We start from the raw sequence: 27,508 nt of genomic DNA on the forward strand, positions 1-27,508 counted from the left end.
TTTGGGGTAACACGCTGGTAGGACTAGCAGAGTGCGGCCAATTGGATTTTTGTTTATATTCAGGCTCCCTTGAGCCGGTGGGGCTAACGAGCCCATGGCTACGCACCTGCGCGCCTTGAGTGGTACTATACCTGAGGATATTTTTTGGCAGCCTACTCAGCAACCCTACACACATACCTACTCCCTGCTGACGAGAGGCAACTACCTCGAAACACGTGTCCAGGGATGGCTAACGCGACACTCATTTTCATTTTAAACTTTTGGCATAGGCGTACCCGCCGACGCTACTTCATGGACCATAATTCTTTGGGGTAACACGCTGGTAGGACTAGCAGAGTGCGGCCAATTGGATTTTTGTTTATATTCAGGCTCCCTTGAGCCGGTGGGGCTGACGAGCCCATGGCTACGCACCTGCGCGCCTTGAGTGGTACTATACCTGAGGATATTTTTTGGCAGCCTACTCAGCAACCCTACACACATACCTACTCCCTGCTGACGAGAGGCAACTACCTCGAAACACGTGTCCAGGGATGGCTAACGCGACACTCATTTTCATTTTAAACTTTTGGCATAGGCGTACCCGCCGACGCTACTTCATGGACCATAATTCTTTGGGGTAACACGCTGGTAGGACTAGCAGAGTGCGGCCAATCGGATTTTTGTTTATATTCAGGCTCCCTTGAGCCAGTGGGGCTGACGAGCCCATGGCTACGCACCTGCGCGCCTTGAGTGGTACTATACCTGAGGATATTTTTTGGCAGCCTACTCAGCAACCCTACACACATACCTACTCCCTGCTGACGAGAGGCAACTACCTCGAAACACGTGTCCAGGGATGGCTAACGCGACACTCATTTTCATTTTAAACTTTTGGCATAGGCGTACCCGCCGACGCTACTTCATGGACCATAATTCTTTGGGGTAACACGCTGGTAGGACTAGCAGAGTGCGGCCAATCGGATTTTTGTTTATATTCAGGCTCCCTTGAGCCAGTGGGGCTGACGAGCCCATGGCTACGCACCTGCGCGCCTTGAGTGGTACTATACCTGAGGATATTTTTTGGCAGCCTACTCAGCAACCCTACACACATACCTACTCCCTGCTGACGAGAGGCAACTACCTCGAAACATGTGTCCAGGGATGGCTAACGCGACACTCATTTTCATTTTAAACTTTTGGCATAGGCGTACCCGCCGACGCTACTTCATGGACCATAATTCTTTGGGGTAACACGCTGGTAGGACTAGCAGAGTGCGGCCTATCGGATTTTTGTTTATATTCAGGCTCCCTTGAGCCAGTGGGGCTGACGAGCCCATGGCTACGCACCTGCGCGCCTTGAGTGGTACTATACCTGAGGATATTTTTTGGCAGCCTACTCAGCAACCCTACACACATACCTACTCCCTGCTGACGAGAGGCAACTACCTCGAAACACGTGTCCAGGGATGGCTAACGCGACACTCATTTTCATTTTAAACTTTTGGCATAGGCGTACCCGCCGACGCTACTTCATGGACCATAATTCTTTGGGGTAACACGCTGGTAGGACTAGCAGAGTGCGGCCAATTGGATTTTTGTTTATATTCAGGCTCCCTTGAGCCGGTGGGGCTGACGAGCCCATGGCTACGCACCTGCGCGCCTTGAGTGGTACTATACCTGAGGATATTTTTTTGCAGCCTACTCAGCAACCCTACACACATACCTACTCCCTGCTGACGAGAGGCAACTACCTCGAAACACGTGTCCAGGGATGGCTAACGCGACACTCATTTTCATTTTAAACTTTTGGCATAGGCGTACCCGCCGACGCTACTTCATGGACCATAATTCTTTGGGGTAACACGCTGGTAGGACTAGCAGAGTGCGGCCAATCGGATTTTTGTTTATATTCAGGCTCCCTTGAGCTGGTGGGGCTGACAAGCCCATGGCTACGCACCTGCGCGCCTTGAGTGGTACTATACCTGAGGATATTTTTTGGCAGCCTACTCAGCAACCCTACACACATACCTACTCCCTGCTGACGAGAGGCAACTACCTCGAAACACGTGTCCAGGGATGGCTAACGCGACACTCATTTTCATTTTAAACTTTTGGCATAGGCGTACCCGCCGACGCTACTTCATGGACCATAATTCTTTGGGGTAACACGCTGGTAGGACTAGCAGAGTGCGGCCAATCGGATTTTTGTTTATATTCAGGCTCCCTTGAGCCGGTGGGGCTGACGAGCCCATGGCTACGCACCTGCGCGCCTTGAGTGGTACTATACCTGAGGATATTTTTTGGCAGCCTACTCAGCAACCCTACACACATACCTACTCCCTGCTGACGAGAGGCAACTACCTCGAAACACGTGTCCAGGGATGGCTAATGCGACACTCATTTTCATTTTAAACTTTTGGCATAGGCGTACCCGCCGACGCTACTTCATGGACCATAATTCTTTGGGGTAACACGCTGGTAGGACTAGCAGAGTGCGGCCAATCGGATTTTTGTTTATATTCAGGCTCCCTCGAGCCAGTGGGGCTGACGAGCCCGTGGCTACGCACCTGCGCGCCTTGAGTGGTACTATACCTGAGGATATTTTTTGGCAGCCTACTCAGCAACCCTACACACATACCTACTCCCTGCTGACGAGAGGCAACTACCTCGAAACACGTGTCCAGGGATGGCTAACACGACACTCATTTTCATTTTAAACTTTTGGCATAGGCGTACCCACCGACGCTACTTCATGGACCATAATTCTTTGGGGTAACACGCTGGTAGGACTAGCAGAGTGCGGCCAATCGGATTTTTGTTTATATTCAGGCTCCCTTGAGCCGGTGGGGCTGACGAGCCCATGGCTACGCACCTGCGCGCCTTGAGTGGTACTGTACCTGAGGATATTTTTTGGCAGCCTACTCAGCAACCCTACACACATACCTACTCCCTGCTGACGAGAGGCAACTAGCTCGAAACACGTGTCCAGGGATGGCTAACACGACACTCATTTTCATTTTAAACTTTTGGCATAGGCGTACCCGCCGACGCTACTTCATGGACCATAATTCTTTGGGGTAACACGCTGGTAGGACTAGCAGAGTGCGGCCAATCGGATTTTTGTTTATATTCAGGCTCCCTTGAGCCGGTGGGGCTGACGAGCCCATGGCTACGCACCTGCGCGCCTTGAGTGGTACTATACCTGAGGATATTTTTTGGCAGCCTACTCAGCAACCCTACACACATACCTACTCCCTGCTGACGAGAGGCAACTACCTCGAAACACGTGTCCAGGGATGGCTAACGCGACACTCATTTTCATTTTAAACTTTTGGCATAGGCGTACCCGCCGACGCTACTTCATGGACCATAATTCTTTGGGGTAACACGCTGGTAGGACTAGCAGAGTGCGGCCAATCGGATTTTTGTTTATATTCAGGCTCCCTTGAGTCGGTGGGGCTGACGAGCCCATGGCTACGCACCTGCGCGCCTTGAGTGGTACTATACCTGAGGATATTTTTTGGCAGCCTACTCAGCAACCCTACACACATACCTACTCCCTGCTGACGAGAGGCAACTACCTCGAAACACGTGTCCAGGGATGGCTAACGCGACACTCATTTTCATTTTAAACTTTTGGCATAGGCGTACCCGCCGACGCTACTTCATGGACCATAATTCTTTGGGGTAACACGCTGGTAGGACTAGCAGAGTGCGGCCAATTGGATTTTTGTTTATATTCAGGCTCCCTTGAGCCGGTGGGGCTGACGAGCCCATGGCTACGCACCTGCGCGCCTTGAGTGGTACTATACCTGAGGATATTTTTTGGCAGCCTACTCAGCAACCCTACACACATACCTACTCCCTGCTGACGAGAGGCAACTACCTCGAAACACGTGTCCAGGGATGGCTAACGCGACACTCATTTTCATTTTAAACTTTTGGCATAGGCGTACCCGCCGACGCTACTTCATGGACCATAATTCTTTGGGGTAACACGCTGGTAGGACTAGCAGAGTGCGGCCAATCGGATTTTTGTTTATATTCAGGCTCCCTTGAGCCAGTGGGGCTGACGAGCCCATGGCTACGCACCTGCGCGCCTTGAGTGGTACTATACCTGAGGATATTTTTTGGCAGCCTACTCAGCAACCCTACACACATACCTACTCCCTGCTGACGAGAGGCAACTACCTCGAAACACGTGTCCAGGGATGGCTAACGCGACACTCATTTTCATTTTAAACTTTTGGCATAGGCGTACCCGCCGACGCTACTTCATGGACCATAATTCTTTGGGGTAACACGCTGGTAGGACTAGCAGAGTGCGGCCAATCGGATTTTTGTTTATATTCAGGCTCCCTTGAGCCAGTGGGGCTGACGAGCCCATGGCTACGCACCTGCGCGCCTTGAGTGGTACTATACCTGAGGATATTTTTTGGCAGCCTACTCAGCAACCCTACACACATACCTACTCCCTGCTGACGAGAGGCAACTACCTCGAAACATGTGTCCAGGGATGGCTAACGCGACACTCATTTTCATTTTAAACTTTTGGCATAGGCGTACCCGCCGACGCTACTTCATGGACCATAATTCTTTGGGGTAACACGCTGGTAGGACTAGCAGAGTGCGGCCAATCGGATTTTTGTTTATATTCAGGCTCCCTTGAGCCAGTGGGGCTGACGAGCCCATGGCTACGCACCTGCGCGCCTTGAGTGGTACTATACCTGAGGATATTTTTTGGCAGCCTACTCAGCAACCCTACACACATACCTACTCCCTGCTGACGAGAGGCAACTACCTCGAAACACGTGTCCAGGGATGGCTAACGCGACACTCATTTTCATTTTAAACTTTTGGCATAGGCGTACCCGCCGACGCTACTTCATGGACCATAATTCTTTGGGGTAACACGCTGGTAGGACTAGCAGAGTGCGGCCAATTGGATTTTTGTTTATATTCAGGCTCCCTTGAGCCGGTGGGGCTGACGAGCCCATGGCTACGCACCTGCGCGCCTTGAGTGGTACTATACCTGAGGATATTTTTTTGCAGCCTACTCAGCAACCCTACACACATACCTACTCCCTGCTGACGAGAGGCAACTACCTCGAAACACGTGTCCAGGGATGGCTAACGCGACACTCATTTTCATTTTAAACTTTTGGCATAGGCGTACCCGCCGACGCTACTTCATGGACCATAATTCTTTGGGGTAACACGCTGGTAGGACTAGCAGAGTGCGGCCAATCGGATTTTTGTTTATATTCAGGCTCCCTTGAGCTGGTGGGGCTGACGAGCCCATGGCTACGCACCTGCGCGCCTTGAGTGGTACTATACCTGAGGATATTTTTTGGCAGCCTACTCAGCAACCCTACACACATACCTACTCCCTGCTGACGAGAGGCAACTACCTCGAAACACGTGTCCAGGGATGGCTAACGCGACACTCATTTTCATTTTAAACTTTTGGCATAGGCGTACCCGCCGACGCTACTTCATGGACCATAATTCTTTGGGGTAACACGCTGGTAGGACTAGCAGAGTGCGGCCAATCGGATTTTTGTTTATATTCAGGCTCCCTTGAGCCGGTGGGGCTGACGAGCCCATGGCTACGCACCTGCGCGCCTTGAGTGGTACTATACCTGAGGATATTTTTTGGCAGCCTACTCAGCAACCCTACACACATACCTACTCCCTGCTGACGAGAGGCAACTACCTCGAAACACGTGTCCAGGGATGGCTAACGCGACACTCATTTTCATTTTAAACTTTTGGCATAGGCGTACCCGCCGACGCTACTTCATGGACCATAATTCTTTGGGGTAACACGCTGGTAGGACTAGCAGAGTGCGGCCAATTGGATTTTTGTTTATATTCAGGCTCCCTTGAGCCGGTGGGGCTAACGAGCCCATGGCTACGCACCTGCGCGCCTTGAGTGGTACTATACCTGAGGATATTTTTTGGCAGCCTACTCAGCAACCCTACACACATACCTACTCCCTGCTGACGAGAGGCAACTACCTCGAAACACGTGTCCAGGGATGGCTAACGCGACACTCATTTTCATTTTAAACTTTTGGCATAGGCGTACCCGCCGACGCTACTTCATGGACCATAATTCTTTGGGGTAACACGCTGGTAGGACTAGCAGAGTGCGGCCAATTGGATTTTTGTTTATATTCAGGCTCCCTTGAGCCGGTGGGGCTGACGAGCCCATGGCTACGCACCTGCGCGCCTTGAGTGGTACTATACCTGAGGATATTTTTTGGCAGCCTACTCAGCAACCCTACACACATACCTACTCCCTGCTGACGAGAGGCAACTACCTCGAAACACGTGTCCAGGGATGGCTAACGCGACACTCATTTTCATTTTAAACTTTTGGCATAGGCGTACCCGCCGACGCTACTTCATGGACCATAATTCTTTGGGGTAACACGCTGGTAGGACTAGCAGAGTGCGGCCAATCGGATTTTTGTTTATATTCAGGCTCCCTTGAGCCAGTGGGGCTGACGAGCCCATGGCTACGCACCTGCGCGCCTTGAGTGGTACTATACCTGAGGATATTTTTTGGCAGCCTACTCAGCAACCCTACACACATACCTACTCCCTGCTGACGAGAGGCAACTACCTCGAAACACGTGTCCAGGGATGGCTAACGCGACACTCATTTTCATTTTAAACTTTTGGCATAGGCGTACCCGCCGACGCTACTTCATGGACCATAATTCTTTGGGGTAACACGCTGGTAGGACTAGCAGAGTGCGGCCAATCGGATTTTTGTTTATATTCAGGCTCCCTTGAGCCAGTGGGGCTGACGAGCCCATGGCTACGCACCTGCGCGCCTTGAGTGGTACTATACCTGAGGATATTTTTTGGCAGCCTACTCAGCAACCCTACACACATACCTACTCCCTGCTGACGAGAGGCAACTACCTCGAAACATGTGTCCAGGGATGGCTAACGCGACACTCATTTTCATTTTAAACTTTTGGCATAGGCGTACCCGCCGACGCTACTTCATGGACCATAATTCTTTGGGGTAACACGCTGGTAGGACTAGCAGAGTGCGGCCTATCGGATTTTTGTTTATATTCAGGCTCCCTTGAGCCAGTGGGGCTGACGAGCCCATGGCTACGCACCTGCGCGCCTTGAGTGGTACTATACCTGAGGATATTTTTTGGCAGCCTACTCAGCAACCCTACACACATACCTACTCCCTGCTGACGAGAGGCAACTACCTCGAAACACGTGTCCAGGGATGGCTAACGCGACACTCATTTTCATTTTAAACTTTTGGCATAGGCGTACCCGCCGACGCTACTTCATGGACCATAATTCTTTGGGGTAACACGCTGGTAGGACTAGCAGAGTGCGGCCAATTGGATTTTTGTTTATATTCAGGCTCCCTTGAGCCGGTGGGGCTGACGAGCCCATGGCTACGCACCTGCGCGCCTTGAGTGGTACTATACCTGAGGATATTTTTTTGCAGCCTACTCAGCAACCCTACACACATACCTACTCCCTGCTGACGAGAGGCAACTACCTCGAAACACGTGTCCAGGGATGGCTAACGCGACACTCATTTTCATTTTAAACTTTTGGCATAGGCGTACCCGCCGACGCTACTTCATGGACCATAATTCTTTGGGGTAACACGCTGGTAGGACTAGCAGAGTGCGGCCAATCGGATTTTTGTTTATATTCAGGCTCCCTTGAGCTGGTGGGGCTGACAAGCCCATGGCTACGCACCTGCGCGCCTTGAGTGGTACTATACCTGAGGATATTTTTTGGCAGCCTACTCAGCAACCCTACACACATACCTACTCCCTGCTGACGAGAGGCAACTACCTCGAAACACGTGTCCAGGGATGGCTAACGCGACACTCATTTTCATTTTAAACTTTTGGCATAGGCGTACCCGCCGACGCTACTTCATGGACCATAATTCTTTGGGGTAACACGCTGGTAGGACTAGCAGAGTGCGGCCAATCGGATTTTTGTTTATATTCAGGCTCCCTTGAGCCGGTGGGGCTGACGAGCCCATGGCTACGCACCTGCGCGCCTTGAGTGGTACTATACCTGAGGATATTTTTTGGCAGCCTACTCAGCAACCCTACACACATACCTACTCCCTGCTGACGAGAGGCAACTACCTCGAAACACGTGTCCAGGGATGGCTAATGCGACACTCATTTTCATTTTAAACTTTTGGCATAGGCGTACCCGCCGACGCTACTTCATGGACCATAATTCTTTGGGGTAACACGCTGGTAGGACTAGCAGAGTGCGGCCAATCGGATTTTTGTTTATATTCAGGCTCCCTCGAGCCAGTGGGGCTGACGAGCCCGTGGCTACGCACCTGCGCGCCTTGAGTGGTACTATACCTGAGGATATTTTTTGGCAGCCTACTCAGCAACCCTACACACATACCTACTCCCTGCTGACGAGAGGCAACTACCTCGAAACACGTGTCCAGGGATGGCTAACACGACACTCATTTTCATTTTAAACTTTTGGCATAGGCGTACCCACCGACGCTACTTCATGGACCATAATTCTTTGGGGTAACACGCTGGTAGGACTAGCAGAGTGCGGCCAATCGGATTTTTGTTTATATTCAGGCTCCCTTGAGCCGGTGGGGCTGACGAGCCCATGGCTACGCACCTGCGCGCCTTGAGTGGTACTGTACCTGAGGATATTTTTTGGCAGCCTACTCAGCAACCCTACACACATACCTACTCCCTGCTGACGAGAGGCAACTAGCTCGAAACACGTGTCCAGGGATGGCTAACACGACACTCATTTTCATTTTAAACTTTTGGCATAGGCGTACCCGCCGACGCTACTTCATGGACCATAATTCTTTGGGGTAACACGCTGGTAGGACTAGCAGAGTGCGGCCAATCGGATTTTTGTTTATATTCAGGCTCCCTTGAGCCGGTGGGGCTGACGAGCCCATGGCTACGCACCTGCGCGCCTTGAGTGGTACTATACCTGAGGATATTTTTTGGCAGCCTACTCAGCAACCCTACACACATACCTACTCCCTGCTGACGAGAGGCAACTACCTCGAAACACGTGTCCAGGGATGGCTAACGCGACACTCATTTTCATTTTAAACTTTTGGCATAGGCGTACCCGCCGACGCTACTTCATGGACCATAATTCTTTGGGGTAACACGCTGGTAGGACTAGCAGAGTGCGGCCAATCGGATTTTTGTTTATATTCAGGCTCCCTTGAGTCGGTGGGGCTGACGAGCCCATGGCTACGCACCTGCGCGCCTTGAGTGGTACTATACCTGAGGATATTTTTTGGCAGCCTACTCAGCAACCCTACACACATACCTACTCCCTGCTGACGAGAGGCAACTACCTCGAAACACGTGTCCAGGGATGGCTAACGCGACACTCATTTTCATTTTAAACTTTTGGCATAGGCGTACCCGCCGACGCTACTTCATGGACCATAATTCTTTGGGGTAACACGCTGGTAGGACTAGCAGAGTGCGGCCAATTGGATTTTTGTTTATATTCAGGCTCCCTTGAGCCGGTGGGGCTGACGAGCCCATGGCTACGCACCTGCGCGCCTTGAGTGGTACTATACCTGAGGATATTTTTTGGCAGCCTACTCAGCAACCCTACACACATACCTACTCCCTGCTGACGAGAGGCAACTACCTCGAAACACGTGTCCAGGGATGGCTAACGCGACACTCATTTTCATTTTAAACTTTTGGCATAGGCGTACCCGCCGACGCTACTTCATGGACCATAATTCTTTGGGGTAACACGCTGGTAGGACTAGCAGAGTGCGGCCAATCGGATTTTTGTTTATATTCAGGCTCCCTTGAGCCAGTGGGGCTGACGAGCCCATGGCTACGCACCTGCGCGCCTTGAGTGGTACTATACCTGAGGATATTTTTTGGCAGCCTACTCAGCAACCCTACACACATACCTACTCCCTGCTGACGAGAGGCAACTACCTCGAAACACGTGTCCAGGGATGGCTAACGCGACACTCATTTTCATTTTAAACTTTTGGCATAGGCGTACCCGCCGACGCTACTTCATGGACCATAATTCTTTGGGGTAACACGCTGGTAGGACTAGCAGAGTGCGGCCAATCGGATTTTTGTTTATATTCAGGCTCCCTTGAGCCAGTGGGGCTGACGAGCCCATGGCTACGCACCTGCGCGCCTTGAGTGGTACTATACCTGAGGATATTTTTTGGCAGCCTACTCAGCAACCCTACACACATACCTACTCCCTGCTGACGAGAGGCAACTACCTCGAAACATGTGTCCAGGGATGGCTAACGCGACACTCATTTTCATTTTAAACTTTTGGCATAGGCGTACCCGCCGACGCTACTTCATGGACCATAATTCTTTGGGGTAACACGCTGGTAGGACTAGCAGAGTGCGGCCAATCGGATTTTTGTTTATATTCAGGCTCCCTTGAGCCAGTGGGGCTGACGAGCCCATGGCTACGCACCTGCGCGCCTTGAGTGGTACTATACCTGAGGATATTTTTTGGCAGCCTACTCAGCAACCCTACACACATACCTACTCCCTGCTGACGAGAGGCAACTACCTCGAAACACGTGTCCAGGGATGGCTAACGCGACACTCATTTTCATTTTAAACTTTTGGCATAGGCGTACCCGCCGACGCTACTTCATGGACCATAATTCTTTGGGGTAACACGCTGGTAGGACTAGCAGAGTGCGGCCAATTGGATTTTTGTTTATATTCAGGCTCCCTTGAGCCGGTGGGGCTGACGAGCCCATGGCTACGCACCTGCGCGCCTTGAGTGGTACTATACCTGAGGATATTTTTTTGCAGCCTACTCAGCAACCCTACACACATACCTACTCCCTGCTGACGAGAGGCAACTACCTCGAAACACGTGTCCAGGGATGGCTAACGCGACACTCATTTTCATTTTAAACTTTTGGCATAGGCGTACCCGCCGACGCTACTTCATGGACCATAATTCTTTGGGGTAACACGCTGGTAGGACTAGCAGAGTGCGGCCAATCGGATTTTTGTTTATATTCAGGCTCCCTTGAGCTGGTGGGGCTGACGAGCCCATGGCTACGCACCTGCGCGCCTTGAGTGGTACTATACCTGAGGATATTTTTTGGCAGCCTACTCAGCAACCCTACACACATACCTACTCCCTGCTGACGAGAGGCAACTACCTCGAAACACGTGTCCAGGGATGGCTAACGCGACACTCATTTTCATTTTAAACTTTTGGCATAGGCGTACCCGCCGACGCTACTTCATGGACCATAATTCTTTGGGGTAACACGCTGGTAGGACTAGCAGAGTGCGGCCAATCGGATTTTTGTTTATATTCAGGCTCCCTTGAGCCGGTGGGGCTGACGAGCCCATGGCTACGCACCTGCGCGCCTTGAGTGGTACTATACCTGAGGATATTTTTTGGCAGCCTACTCAGCAACTCTACACACATACCTACTCCCTGCTGACGAGAGGCAACTACCTCGAAACACGTGTCCAGGGATGGCTAATGCGACACTCATTTTCATTTTAAACTTTTGGCATAGGCGTACCCGCCGACGCTACTTCATGGACCATAATTCTTTGGGGTAACACGCTGGTAGGACTAGCAGAGTGCGGCCAATCGGATTTTTGTTTATATTCAGGCTCCCTCGAGCCAGTGGGGCTGACGAGCCCATGGCTACGCACCTGCGCGCCTTGAGTGGTACTATACCTGAGGATATTTTTTGGCAGCCTACTCAGCAACCCTACACACATACCTACTCCCTGCTGACGGGAGGCAACTACCTCGAAACACGTGTCCAGGGATGGCTAACACGACACTCATTTTCATTTTAAACTTTTGGCATAGGCGTACCCACCGACGCTACTTCATGGACCATAATTCTTTGGGGTAACACGCTGGTAGGACTAGCAGAGTGCGGCCAATCGGATTTTTGTTTATATTCAGGCTCCCTTGAGCCGGTGGGGCTGACGAGCCCATGGCTACGCACCTGCGCGCCTTGAGTGGTACTGTACCTGAGGATATTTTTTGGCAGCCTACTCAGCAACCCTACACACATACCTACTCCCTGCTGACGAGAGGCAACTAGCTCGAAACACGTGTCCAGGGATGGCTAACGCGACACTCATTTTCATTTTAAACTTTTGGCATAGGCGTACCCGCCGACGCTACTTCATGGACCATAATTCTTTGGGGTAACACGCTGGTAGGACTAGCAGAGTGCGGCCAATCGGATTTTTGTTTATATTCAGGCTCCCTTGAGCCGGTGGGGCTGACGAGCCCATGGCTACGCACCTGCGCGCCTTGAGTGGTACTATACCTGAGGATATTTTTTGGCAGCCTACTCAGCAACCCTACACACATACCTACTCCCTTCTGACGAGAGGCAACTACCTCGAAACACGTGTCCAGGGATGGCTAACGCGACACTCATTTTCATTTTAAACTTTTGGCATAGGCGTACCCGCCGACGCTACTTCATGGACCATAATTCTTTGGGGTAACACGCTGGTAGGACTAGCAGAGTGCGGCCAATCGGATTTTTGTTTATATTCAGGCTCCCTTGAGCCGGTGGGGCTGACGAGCCCATGGCTACGCACCTGCGCGCCTTGAGTGGTACTATACCTGAGGATATTTTTTGGCAGCCTACTCAGCAACCCTACACACATACCTACTCCCTGCTGACGAGAGGCAACTACCTCGAAACACGTGTCCAGGGATGGCTAACGCGACACTCATTTTCATTTTAAACTTTTGGCATAGGCGTACCCGCCGACGCTACTTCATGGACCATAATTCTTTGGGGTAACACGCTGGTAGGACTAGCAGAGTGCGGCCAATTGGATTTTTGTTTATATTCAGGCTCCCTTGAGCCGGTGGGGCTGACGAGCCCATGGCTACGCACCTGCGCGCCTTGAGTGGTACTATACCTGAGGATATTTTTTGGCAGCCTACTCAGCAACCCTACACACATACCTACTCCCTGCTGACGAGAGGCAACTACCTCGAAACACGTGTCCAGGGATGGCTAACGCGACACTCATTTTCATTTTAAACTTTTGGCATAGGCGTACCCGCCGACGCTACTTCATGGACCATAATTCTTTGGGGTAACACGCTGGTAGGACTAGCAGAGTGCGGCCAATTGGATTTTTGTTTATATTCAGGCTCCCTTGAGCCGGTGGGGCTGACGAGCCCATGGCTACGCACCTGCGCGCCTTGAGTGGTACTATACCTGAGGATATTTTTTGGCAGCCTACTCAGCAACCCTACACACATACCTACTCCCTGCTGACGAGAGGCAACTACCTCGAAACACGTGTCCAGGGATGGCTAACGCGACACTCATTTTCATTTTAAACTTTTGGCATAGGCGTACCCGCCGACGCTACTTCATGGACCATAATTCTTTGGGGTAACACGCTGGTAGGACTAGCAGAGTGCGGCCAATCGGATTTTTGTTTATATTCAGGCTCCCTTGAGCCAGTGGGGCTGACGAGCCCATGGCTACGCACCTGCGCGCCTTGAGTGGTACTATACCTGAGGATATTTTTTGGCAGCCTACTCAGCAACCCTACACACATACCTACTCCCTGCTGACGAGAGGCAACTACCTCGAAACATGTGTCCAGGGATGGCTAACGCGACACTCATTTTCATTTTAAACTTTTGGCATAGGCGTACCCGCCGACGCTACTTCATGGACCATAATTCTTTGGGGTAACACGCTGGTAGGACTAGCAGAGTGCGGCCAATCGGATTTTTGTTTATATTCAGGCTCCCTTGAGCCAGTGGGGCTGACGAGCCCATGGCTACGCACCTGCGCGCCTTGAGTGGTACTATACCTGAGGATATTTTTTGGCAGCCTACTCAGCAACCCTACACACATACCTACTCCCTGCTGACGAGAGGCAACTACCTCGAAACACGTGTCCAGGGATGGCTAACGCGACACTCATTTTCATTTTAAACTTTTGGCATAGGCGTACCCGCCGACGCTACTTCATGGACCATAATTCTTTGGGGTAACACGCTGGTAGGACTAGCAGAGTGCGGCCAATTGGATTTTTGTTTATATTCAGGCTCCCTTGAGCCGGTGGGGCTGACGAGCCCATGGCTACGCACCTGCGCGCCTTGAGTGGTACTATACCTGAGGATATTTTTTTGCAGCCTACTCAGCAACCCTACACACATACCTACTCCCTGCTGACGAGAGGCAACTACCTCGAAACACGTGTCCAGGGATGGCTAACGCGACACTCATTTTCATTTTAAACTTTTGGCATAGGCGTACCCGCCGACGCTACTTCATGGACCATAATTCTTTGGGGTAACACGCTGGTAGGACTAGCAGAGTGCGGCCAATCGGATTTTTGTTTATATTCAGGCTCCCTTGAGCTGGTGGGGCTGACGAGCCCATGGCTACGCACCTGCGCGCCTTGAGTGGTACTATACCTGAGGATATTTTTTGGCAGCCTACTCAGCAACCCTACACACATACCTACTCCCTGCTGACGAGAGGCAACTACCTCGAAACACGTGTCCAGGGATGGCTAACGCGACACTCATTTTCATTTTAAACTTTTGGCATAGGCGTACCCGCCGACGCTACTTCATGGACCATAATTCTTTGGGGTAACACGCTGGTAGGACTAGCAGAGTGCGGCCAATCGGATTTTTGTTTATATTCAGGCTCCCTTGAGCCGGTGGGGCTGACGAGCCCATGGCTACGCACCTGCGCGCCTTGAGTGGTACTATACCTGAGGATATTTTTTGGCAGCCTACTCAACAACCCTACACACATACCTACTCCCTGCTGACGAGAGGCAACTACCTCGAAACACGTGTCCAGGGATGGCTAATGCGACACTCATTTTCATTTTAAACTTTTGGCATAGGCGTACCCGCCGACGCTACTTCATGGACCATAATTCTTTGGGGTAACACGCTGGTAGGACTAGCAGAGTGCGGCCAATCGGATTTTTGTTTATATTCAGGCTCCCTCGAGCTAGTGGGGCTGACGAGCCCATGGCTACGCACCTGCGCGCCTTGAGTGGTACTATACCTGAGGATATTTTTTGGCAGCCTACTCAGCAACCCTACACACATACCTACTCCCTGCTGACGAGAGGCAACTACCTCGAAACACGTGTCCAGGGATGGCTAACACGACACTCATTTTCATTTTAAACTTTTGGCATAGGCGTACCCACCGACGCTACTTCATGGACCATAATTCTTTGGGGTAACACGCTGGTAGGACTAGCAGAGTGCGGCCAATCGGATTTTTGTTTATATTCAGGCTCCCTTGAGCCGGTGGGGCTGACGAGCCCATGGCTACGCACCTGCGCGCCTTGAGTGGTACTATACCTGAGGATATTTTTTGGCAGCCTACTCAGCAACCCTACACACATACCTACTCCCTGCTGACGAGAGGCAACTACCTCGAAACACGTGTCCAGGGATGGCTAACGCGACACTCATTTTCATTTTAAACTTTTGGCATAGGCGTACCCGCCGACGCTACTTCATGGACCATAATTCTTTGGGGTAACACGCTGGTAGGACTAGCAGAGTGCGGCCAATTGGATTTTTGTTTATATTCAGGCTCCCTTGAGCCGGTGGGGCTGACGAGCCCATGGCTACGCACCTGCGCGCCTTGAGTGGTACTATACCTGAGGATATTTTTTGGCAGCCTACTCAGCAACCCTACACACATACCTACTCCCTGCTGACGAGAGGCAACTACCTCGAAACACGTGTCCAGGGATGGCTAACGCGACACTCATTTTCATTTTAAACTTTTGGCATAGGCGTACCCGCCGACGCTACTTCATGGACCATAATTCTTTGGGGTAACACGCTGGTAGGACTAGCAGAGTGCGGCCAATTGGATTTTTGTTTATATTCAGGCTCCCTTGAGCCGGTGGGGCTGACGAGCCCATGGCTACGCACCTGCGCGCCTTGAGTGGTACTATACCTGAGGATATTTTTTGGCAGCCTACTCAGCAACCCTACACACATACCTACTCCCTGCTGACGAGAGGCAACTACCTCGAAACACGTGTCCAGGGATGGCTAACGCGACACTCATTTTCATTTTAAACTTTTGGCATAGGCGTACCCGCCGACGCTACTTCATGGACCATAATTCTTTGGGGTAACACGCTGGTAGGACTAGCAGAGTGCGGCCAATCGGATTTTTGTTTATATTCAGGCTCCCTTGAGCCAGTGGGGCTGACGAGCCCATGGCTACGCACCTGCGCGCCTTGAGTGGTACTATACCTGAGGATATTTTTTGGCAGCCTACTCAGCAACCCTACACACATACCTACTCCCTGCTGACGAGAGGCAACTACCTCGAAACACGTGTCCAGGGATGGCTAACGCGACGCTCACTTTCATTTTAAACTTTTGGCATAGGCGTACCCGCCGACGCTACTTCATGGACCATAATTCTTTGGGGTAACACGCTGGTAGGACTAGCAGAGTGCGGCCAATCGGATTTTTGTTTATATTCAGGCTCCCTTGAGCCAGTGGGGCTGACGAGCCCATGGCTACGCACCTGCGCGCCTTGAGTGGTACTATACCTGAGGATATTTTTTGGCAGCCTACTCAGCAACCCTACACACATACCTACTCCCTGCTGACGAGAGGCAACTACCTCGAAACATGTGTCCAGGGATGGCTAACGCGACACTCATTTTCATTTTAAACTTTTGGCATAGGCGTACCCGCCGACGCTACTTCATGGACCATAATTCTTTGGGGTAACACGCTGGTAGGACTAGCAGAGTGCGGCCTATCGGATTTTTGTTTATAATCAGGCTCCCTTGAGCCAGTGGGGCTGACGAGCCCATGGCTACGCACCTGCGCGCCTTGAGTGGTACTATACCTGAGGATATTTTTTGGCAGCCTACTCAGCAACCCTACACACATACCTACTCCCTGCTGACGAGAGGCAACTACCTCGAAACACGTGTCCAGGGATGGCTAACGCGACACTCATTTTCATTTTAAACTTTTGGCATAGGCGTACCCGCCGACGCTACTTCATGGACCATAATTCTTTGGGGTAACACGCTGGTAGGACTAGCAGAGTGCGGCCAATTGGATTTTTGTTTATATTCAGGCTCCCTTGAGCCGGTGGGGCTGACGAGCCCATGGCTACGCACCTGCGCGCCTTGAGTGGTACTATACCTGAGGATATTTTTTTGCAGCCTACTCAGCAACCCTACACACATACCTACTCCCTGCTGACGAGAGGCAACTACCTCGAAACACGTGTCCAGGGATGGCTAACGCGACACTCATTTTCATTTTAAACTTTTGGCATAGGCGTACCCGCCGACGCTACTTCATGGACCATAATTCTTTGGGGTAACACGCTGGTAGGACTAGCAGAGTGCGGCCAATCGGATTTTTGTTTATATTCAGGCTCCCTTGAGCTGGTGGGGCTGACAAGCCCATGGCTACGCACCTGCGCGCCTTGAGTGGTACTATACCTGAGGATATTTTTTGGCAGCCTACTCAGCAACCCTACACACATACCTACTCCCTGCTGACGAGAGGCAACTACCTCGAAACACGTGTCCAGGGATGGCTAACGCGACACTCATTTTCATTTTAAACTTTTGGCATAGGCGTACCCGCCGACGCTACTTCATGGACCATAATTCTTTGGGGTAACACGCTGGTAGGACTAGCAGAGTGCGGCCAATCGGATTTTTGTTTATATTCAGGCTCCCTTGAGCCGGTGGGGCTGACGAGCCCATGGCTACGCACCTGCGCGCCTTGAGTGGTACTATACCTGAGGATATTTTTTGGCAGCCTACTCAGCAACCCTACACACATACCTACTCCCTGCTGACGAGAGGCAACTACCTCGAAACACGTGTCCAGGGATGGCTAATGCGACACTCATTTTCATTTTAAACTTTTGGCATAGGCGTACCCGCCGACGCTACTTCATGGACCATAATTCTTTGGGGTAACACGCTGGTAGGACTAGCAGAGTGCGGCCAATCGGATTTTTGTTTATATTCAGGCTCCCTCGAGCCAGTGGGGCTGACGAGCCCATGGCTACGCACCTGCGCGCCTTGAGTGGTACTATACCTGAGGATATTTTTTGGCAGCCTACTCAGCAACCCTACACACATACCTACTCCCTGCTGACGAGAGGCAACTACCTCGAAACACGTGTCCAGGGATGGCTAACACGACACTCATTTTCATTTTAAACTTTTGGCATAGGCGTACCCACCGACGCTACTTCATGGACCATAATTCTTTGGGGTAACACGCTGGTAGGACTAGCAGAGTGCGGCCAATCGGATTTTTGTTTATATTCAGGCTCCCTTGAGCCGGTGGGGCTGACGAGCCCATGGCTACGCACCTGCGCGCCTTGAGTGGTACTGTACCTGAGGATATTTTTTGGCAGCCTACTCAGCAACCCTACACACATACCTACTCCCTGCTGACGAGAGGCAACTAGCTCGAAACACGTGTCCAGGGATGGCTAACACGACACTCATTTTCATTTTAAACTTTTGGCATAGGCGTACCCGCCGACGCTACTTCATGGACCATAATTCTTTGGGGTAACACGCTGGTAGGACTAGCAGAGTGCGGCCAATCGGATTTTTGTTTATATTCAGGCTCCCTTGAGCCGGTGGGGCTGACGAGCCCATGGCTACGCACCTGCGCGCCTTGAGTGGTACTATACCTGAGGATATTTTTTGGCAGCCTACTCAGCAACCCTACACACATACCTACTCCCTGCTGACGAGAGGCAACTACCTCGAAACACGTGTCCAGGGATGGCTAACGCGACACTCATTTTCATTTTAAACTTTTGGCATAGGCGTACCCGCCGACGCTACTTCATGGACCATAATTCTTTGGGGTAACACGCTGGTAGGACTAGCAGAGTGCGGCCAATCGGATTTTTGTTTATATTCAGGCTCCCTTGAGCCGGTGGGGCTGACGAGCCCATGGCTACGCACCTGCGCGCCTTGAGTGGTACTATACCTGAGGATATTTTTTGGCAGCCTACTCAGCAACCCTACACACATACCTACTCCCTGCTGACGAGAGGCAACTACCTCGAAACACGTGTCCAGGGATGGCTAACGCGACACTCATTTTCATTTTAAACTTTTGGCATAGGCGTACCCGCCGACGCTACTTCATGGACCATAATTCTTTGGGGTAACACGCTGGTAGAACTAGCAGAGTGCGGCCAATTGGATTTTTGTTTATATTCAGGCTCCCTTGAGCCGGTGGGGCTGACGAGCCCATGGCTACGCACCTGCGCGCCTTGAGTGGTACTATACCTGAGGATATTTTTTGGCAGCCTACTCAGCAACCCTACACACATACCTACTCCCTGCTGACGAGAGGCAACTACCTCGAAACACGTGTCCAGGGATGGCTAACGCGACACTCATTTTCATTTTAAACTTTTGGCATAGGCGTACCCGCTGACGCTACTTCATGGACCATAATTCTTTGGGGTAACACGTTGGTAGGACTAGCAGAGTGCGGCCAATCGGATTTTTGTTTATATTCAGGCTCCCTTGAGCCGGTGGGGCTGACGAGCCCATGGCTACGCACCTGCGCGCCTTGAGTGGTACTATAACTGAGGATATTTTTTGGCAGCCTACTCAGCAACCCTACACACATACCTACTCCCTGCTGACGAGAGGCAACTACCTCGAAACACGTGTCCAGGGATGGCTAACGCGACACTCATTTTCATTTTAAACTTTTGGCATAGGCGTACCCGCCGACGCTACTTCATGGACCATAATTCTTTGGGGTAACACGCTGGTAGGACTAGCAGAGTGCGGCCAATCGGATTTTTGTTTATATTCAGGCTCCCTTGAGCCAGTGGGGCTGACGAGCCCATGGCTACGCACCTGCGCGCCTTGAGTGGTACTATACCTGAGGATATTTTTTGGCAGCCTACTCAGCAACCCTACACACATACCTACTCCCTGCTGACGAGAGGCAACTACCTCGAAACACGTGTCCAGGGATGGCTAACGCAACACTCATTTTCATTTTAAACTTTTGGCATAGGCGTACCCGCCGACGCTACTTCATGGACCATAATTCTTTGGGGTAACACGCTGGTAGGACTAGCAGAGTGCGGCCAATCGGATTTTTGTTTATATTCAGGCTCCCTTGAGCTGGTGGGGCTGACGAGCCCATGGCTACGCACCTGCGCGCCTTGAGTGGTACTATACCTGAGGATATTTTTTGTCAGCCTACTCAGCAACCCTACACACATACCTACTCCCTGCTGACGAGAGGCAACTACCTCGAAACACGTGTCCAGGGATGGCTAACGCGACACTCATTTTCATTTTAAACTTTTGGCATAGGCGTACCCGCCGACGCTACTTCATGGACCATAATTCTTTGGGGTAACACGCTGGTAGGACTAGCAGAATGCGGCCAATCGGATTTTTGTTTATATTCAGGCTCCCTTGAGCCGGTGGGGCTGACGAGCCCATGGCTACGCACCTGCGCGCCTTGAGTGGTACTATACCTGAGGATATTTTTTGGCAGCCTACTCAGCAACCCTACACACATACCTACTCCCTGCTGACGAGAGGCAACTACCTCGAAACACGTGTCCAGGGATGGCTAACACGACACTCATTTTCATTTTAAACTTTTGGCATAGGCGTACCCACCGACGCTACTTCATGGACCATAATTCTTTGGGGTAACACGCTGGTAGGACTAGCAGAGTGCGGCCAATCGGATTTTTGTTTATATTCAGGCTCCCTTGAGCCGGTGGGGCTGACGAGCCCATGGCTACGCACCTGCGCGCCTTGAGTGGTACTGTACCTGAGGATATTTTTTGGCAGCCTACTCAGCAACCCTACACACATACCTACTCCCTGCTGACGAGAGGCAACTAGCTCGAAACACGTGTCCAGGGATGGCTAACGCGACACTCATTTTCATTTTAAACTTTTGGCATAGGCGTACCCGCCGACGCTACTTCATGGACCATAATTCTTTGGGGTAACACGCTGGTAGGACTAGCAGAGTGCGGCCAATCGGATTTTTGTTTATATTCAGGCTCCCTTGAGCCGGTGGGGCTGACGAGCCCATGGCTACGCACCTGCGCGCCTTGAGTGGTACTATACCTGAGGATATTTTTTGGCAGCCTACTCAGCAACCCTACACACATACCTACTCCCTGCTGACGAGAGGCAACTACCTCGAAACACGTGTCCAGGGATGGCTAACGCGACACTCATTTTCATTTTAAACTTTTGGCATAGGCGTACCCGCCGACGCTACTTCATGGACCATAATTCTTTGGGGTAACACGCTGGTAGGACTAGCAGAGTGCGGCCAATCGGATTTTTGTTTATATTCAGGCTCCCTTGAGCCGGTGGGGCTGACGAGCCCATGGCTACGCACCTGCGCGCCTTGAGTGGTACTATACCTGAGGATATTTTTTGGCAGCCTACTCAGCAACCCTACACACATACCTACTCCCTGCTGACGAGAGGCAACTACCTCGAAACACGTGTCCAGGGATGGCTAACGCGACACTCATTTTCATTTTAAACTTTTGGCATAGGCGTACCCGCCGACGCTACTTCATGGACCATAATTCTTTGGGGTAACACGCTGGTAGGACTAGCAGAGTGCGGCCAATTGGATTTTTGTTTATATTCAGGCTCCCTTGAGCCGGTGGGGCTGACGAGCCCATGGCTACGCACCTGCGCGCCTTGAGTGGTACTATACCTGAGGATATTTTTTGGCAGCCTACTCAGCAACCCTACACACATACCTACTCCCTGCTGACGAGAGGCAACTACCTCGAAACACGTGTCCAGGGATGGCTAACGCGACACTCATTTTCATTTTAAACTTTTGGCATAGGCGTACCCGCCGACGCTACTTCATGGACCATAATTCTTTGGGGTAACACGCTGGTAGGACTAGCAGAGTGCGGCCAATTGGATTTTTGTTTATATTCAGGCTCCCTTGAGCCGGTGGGGCTGACGAGCCCATGGCTACGCACCTGCGCGCCTTGAGTGGTACTATACCTGAGGATATTTTTTGGCAGCCTACTCAGCAACCCTACACACATACCTACTCCCTGCTGACGAGAGGCAACTACCTCGAAACACGTGTCCAGGGATGGCTAACGCGACACTCATTTTCATTTTAAACTTTTGGCATAGGCGTACCCGCCGACGCTACTTCATGGACCATAATTCTTTGGGGTAACACGCTGGTAGGACTAGCAGAGTGCGGCCAATCGGATTTTTGTTTATATTCAGGCTCCCTTGAGCCAGTGGGGCTGACGAGCCCATGGCTACGCACCTGCGCGCCTTGAGTGGTACTATACCTGAGGATATTTTTTGGCAGCCTACTCAGCAACCCTACACACATACCTACTCCCTGCTGACGAGAGGCAACTACCTCGAAACACGTGTCCAGGGATGGCTAACGCGACACTCATTTTCATTTTAAACTTTTGGCATAGGCGTACCCGCCGACGCTACTTCATGGACCATAATTCTTTGGGGTAACACGCTGGTAGGACTAGCAGAGTGCGGCCAATCGGATTTTTGTTTATATTCAGGCTCCCTTGAGCCAGTGGGGCTGACGAGCCCATGGCTACGCACCTGCGCGCCTTGAGTGGTACTATACCTGAGGATATTTTTTGGCAGCCTACTCAGCAACCCTACACACATACCTACTCCCTGCTGACGAGAGGCAACTACCTCGAAACATGTGTCCAGGGATGGCTAACGCGACACTCATTTTCATTTTAAACTTTTGGCATAGGCGTACCCGCCGACGCTACTTCATGGACCATAATTCTTTGGGGTAACACGCTGGTAGGACTAGCAGAGTGCGGCCTATCGGATTTTTGTTTATATTCAGGCTCCCTTGAGCCAGTGGGGCTGACGAGCCCATGGCTACGCACCTGCGCGCCTTGAGTGGTACTATACCTGAGGATATTTTTTGGCAGCCTACTCAGCAACCCTACACACATACCTACTCCCTGCTGACGAGAGGCAACTACCTCGAAACACGTGTCCAGGGATGGCTAACGCGACACTCATTTTCATTTTAAACTTTTGGCATAGGCGTACCCGCCGACGCTACTTCATGGACCATAATTCTTTGGGGTAACACGCTGGTAGGACTAGCAGAGTGCGGCCAATTGGATTTTTGTTTATATTCAGGCTCCCTTGAGCCGGTGGGGCTGACGAGCCCATGGCTACGCACCTGCGCGCCTTGAGTGGTACTATACCTGAGGATATTTTTTTGGCAGCCTACTCAGCAACCCTACACACATACCTACTCCCTGCTGACGAGAGGCAACTACCTCGAAACACGTGTCCAGGGATGGCTAACGCGACACTCATTTTCATTTTAAACTTTTGGCATAGGCGTACCCGCCGACGCTACTTCATGGACCATAATTCTTTGGGGTAACACGCTGGTAGGACTAGCAGAGTGCGGCCAATCGGATTTTTGTTTATATTCAGGCTCCCTTGAGCTGGTGGGGCTGACAAGCCCATGGCTACGCACCTGCGCGCCTTGAGTGGTACTATACCTGAGGATATTTTTTGGCAGCCTACTCAGCAACCCTACACACATACCTACTCCCTGCTGACGAGAGGCAACTACCTCGAAACACGTGTCCAGGGATGGCTAACGCGACACTCATTTTCATTTTAAACTTTTGGCATAGGCGTACCCGCCGACGTTACTTCATGGACCATAATTCTTTGGGGTAACACGCTGGAGGACTAGCAGAGTGCGGCCAATCGGATTTTTGTTTATATTCAGGCTCCCTTGAGCCGGTGGGGCTGACGAGCCCATGGCTACGCACCTGCGCGCCTTGAGTGGTACTATACCTGAGGATATTTTTTGGCAGCCTACTCAGCAACCCTACACACATACCTACTCCCTGCTGACGAGAGGCAACTACCTCGAAACACGTGTCCAGGGATGGCTAATGCGACACTCATTTTCATTTTAAACTTTTGGCATAGGCGTACCCGCCGACGCTACTTCATGGACCATAATTCTTTGGGGTAACACGCTGGTAGGACTAGCAGAGTGCGGCCAATCGGATTTTTGTTTATATTCAGGCTCCCTCGAGCCAGTGGGGCTGACGAGCCCATGGCTACGCACCTGCGCGCCTTGAGTGGTACTATACCTGAGGATATTTTTTGGCAGCCTACTCAGCAACCCTACACACATACCTACTCCCTGCTGACGAGAGGCAACTACCTCGAAACACGTGTCCAGGGATGGCTAACACGACACTCATTTTCATTTTAAACTTTTGGCATAGGCGTACCCACCGACGCTACTTCATGGACCATAATTCTTTGGGGTAACACGCTGGTAGGACTAGCAGAGTGCGGCCAATCGGATTTTTGTTTATATTCAGGCTCCCTTGAGCCGGTGGGGCTGACGAGCCCATGGCTACGCACCTGCGCGCCTTGAGTGGTACTGTACCTGAGGATATTTTTTGGCAGCCTACTCAGCAACCCTACACACATACCTACTCCCTGCTGACGAGAGGCAACTAGCTCGAAACACGTGTCCAGGGATGGCTAACACGACACTCATTTTCATTTTAAACTTTTGGCATAGGCGTACCCGCCGACGCTACTTCATGGACCATAATTCTTTGGGGTAACACGCTGGTAGGACTAGCAGAGTGCGGCCAATCGGATTTTTGTTTATATTCAGGCTCCCTTGAGCCGGTGGGGCTGACGAGCCCATGGCTACGCACCTGCGCGCCTTGAGTGGTACTATACCTGAGGATATTTTTTGGCAGCCTACTCAGCAACCCTACACACATACCTACTCCCTGCTGACGAGAGGCAACTACCTCGAAACACGTGTCCAGGGATGGCTAACGCGACACTCATTTTCATTTTAAACTTTTGGCATAGGCGTACCCGCCGACGCTACTTCATGGACCATAATTCTTTGGGGTAACACGCTGGTAGGACTAGCAGAGTGCGGCCAATCGGATTTTTGTTTATATTCAGGCTCCCTTGAGCCGTTGGGGCTGACGAGCCCATGGCTACGCACCTGCGCGCCTTGAGTGGTACTATACCTGAGGATATTTTTTGGCAGCCTACTCAGCAACCCTACACACATACCTACTCCCTGCTGACGTGAGGCAACTACCTCGAAACACGTGTCCAGGGATGGCTAACGCGACACTCATTTTCATTTTAAACTTTTGGCATAGGCGTACCCGCCGACGCTACTTCATGGACCATAATTCTTTGGGGTAACACGCTGGTAGGAGTAGCAGAGTGCGGCCAATTGGATTTTTGTTTATATTCAGGCTCCCTTGAGCCGGTGGGGCTGACGAGCCCATGGCTACGCACCTGCGCGCCTTGAGTGGTACTATACCTGAGGATATTTTTTGGCAGCCTACTCAGCAACCCTACACACATACCTACTCCCTGCTGACGAGAGGCAACTACCTCGAAACACGTGTCCAGGGATGGCTAACGCGACACTCATTTTCATTTTAAACTTTTGGCATAGGCGTACCCGCTGACGCTACTTCATGGACCATAATTCTTTGGGGTAACACGTTGGTAGGACTAGCAGAGTGCGGCCAATCGGATTTTTGTTTATATTCAGGCTCCCTTGAGCCGGTGGGGCTGACGAGCCCATGGCTACGCACCTGCGCGCCTTGAGTGGTACTATAACTGAGGATATTTTTTGGCAGCCTACTCAGCAACCCTACACACATACCTACTCCCTGCTGACGAGAGGCAACTACCTCGAAACACGTGTCCAGGGATGGCTAACGCGACACTCATTTTCATTTTAAACTTTTGGCATAGGCGTACCCGCCGACGCTACTTCATGGACCATAATTCTTTGGGGTAACACGCTGGTAGGACTAGCAGAGTGCGGCCAATCGGATTTTTGTTTATATTCAGGCTCCCTTGAGCCAGTGTGGCTGACGAGCCCATGGCTACGCACCTGCGCGCCTTGAGTGGTACTATACCTGAGGATATTTTTTGGCAGCCTACTCAGCAACCCTACACACATACCTACTCCCTGCTGACGAGAGGCAACTACCTCGAAACACGTGTCCAGGGATGGCTAACGCAACACTCATTTTCATTTTAAACTTTTGGCATAGGCGTACCCGCCGACGCTACTTCATGGACCATAATTCTTTGGGGTAACACGCTGGTAGGACTAGCAGAGTGCGGCCAATCGGATTTTTGTTTATATTCAGGCTCCCTTGAGCTGGTGGGGCTGACGAGCCCATGGCTACGCACCTGCGCGCCTTGAGTGGTACTATACCTGAGGATATTTTTTGTCAGCCTACTCAGCAACCCTACACACATACCTACTCCCTGCTGACGAGAGGCAACTACCTCGAAACACGTGTCCAGGGATGGCTAACGCGACACTCATTTTCATTTTAAACTTTTGGCATAGGCGTACCCGCCGACGCTACTTCATGGACCATAATTCTTTGGGGTAACACGCTGGTAGGACTAGCAGAATGCGGCCAATCGGATTTTTGTTTATATTCAGGCTCCCTTGAGCCGGTGGGGCTGACGAGCCCATGGCTACGCACCTGCGCGCCTTGAGTGGTACTATACCTGAGGATATTTTTTGGCAGCCTACTCAGCAACCCTACACACATACCTACTCCCTGCTGACGAGAGGCAACTACCTCGAAACACGTGTCCAGGGATGGCTAACGCGACACTCATTTTCATTTTAAACTTTTGGCATAGGCGTACCCGCCGACGCTACTTCATGGACCATAATTCTTTGGGGTAACACGCTGGTAGGACTAGCAGAGTGCGGCCAATCAGATTTTTGTTTATATTCAGGCTCCCTTGAGCCGGTGGGGCTGATGAGCCCATGGCTACGCACCTGCGCGCCTTGAGTGGTACTATACCTGAGGATATTTTTGGCAGCCTACTCAGCAACCCTACACACATACCTACTCCCTGCTGACGAGAGGCAACTACCTCGAAACACGTGTCCAGGGATGGCTAACGCGACACTCATTTTCATTTTAAACTTTTGGCATAGGCGTACCCGCCGACGCTACTTCATGGACCATAATTCTTTGGGGTAACACGCTGGTAGGACTAGCAGAGTGTGGCCAATTGGATTTTTGTTTATATTCAGGCTCCCTTGAGCCGGTGGGGCTGACGAGCCCATGGCTACGCACCTGCGCGCCTTGAGTGGTACTATACCTGAGGATATTTTTTGGCAGCCTACTCAGCAACCCTACACACATACCTACTCCCTGCTGACGAGAGGCAACTACCTCGGAAGACGTGTCCAGGGATGGCTAACGCGACACTCATTTTCATTTTAAACTTTTGGCATAGGCGTACCCGCCGACGCTACTTCATGGACCATAATTCTTTGGGTTAACACGCTGGTAGGACTAGCGGAGTGCGGCCAATCGGATTTTTGTTTATAT

This window comes from Triturus cristatus, chromosome 7 (assembly GCF_964204655.1).
Source record: "Triturus cristatus chromosome 7, aTriCri1.1, whole genome shotgun sequence".
Lineage (NCBI taxonomy): Eukaryota > Metazoa > Chordata > Amphibia > Caudata > Salamandridae > Triturus > Triturus cristatus.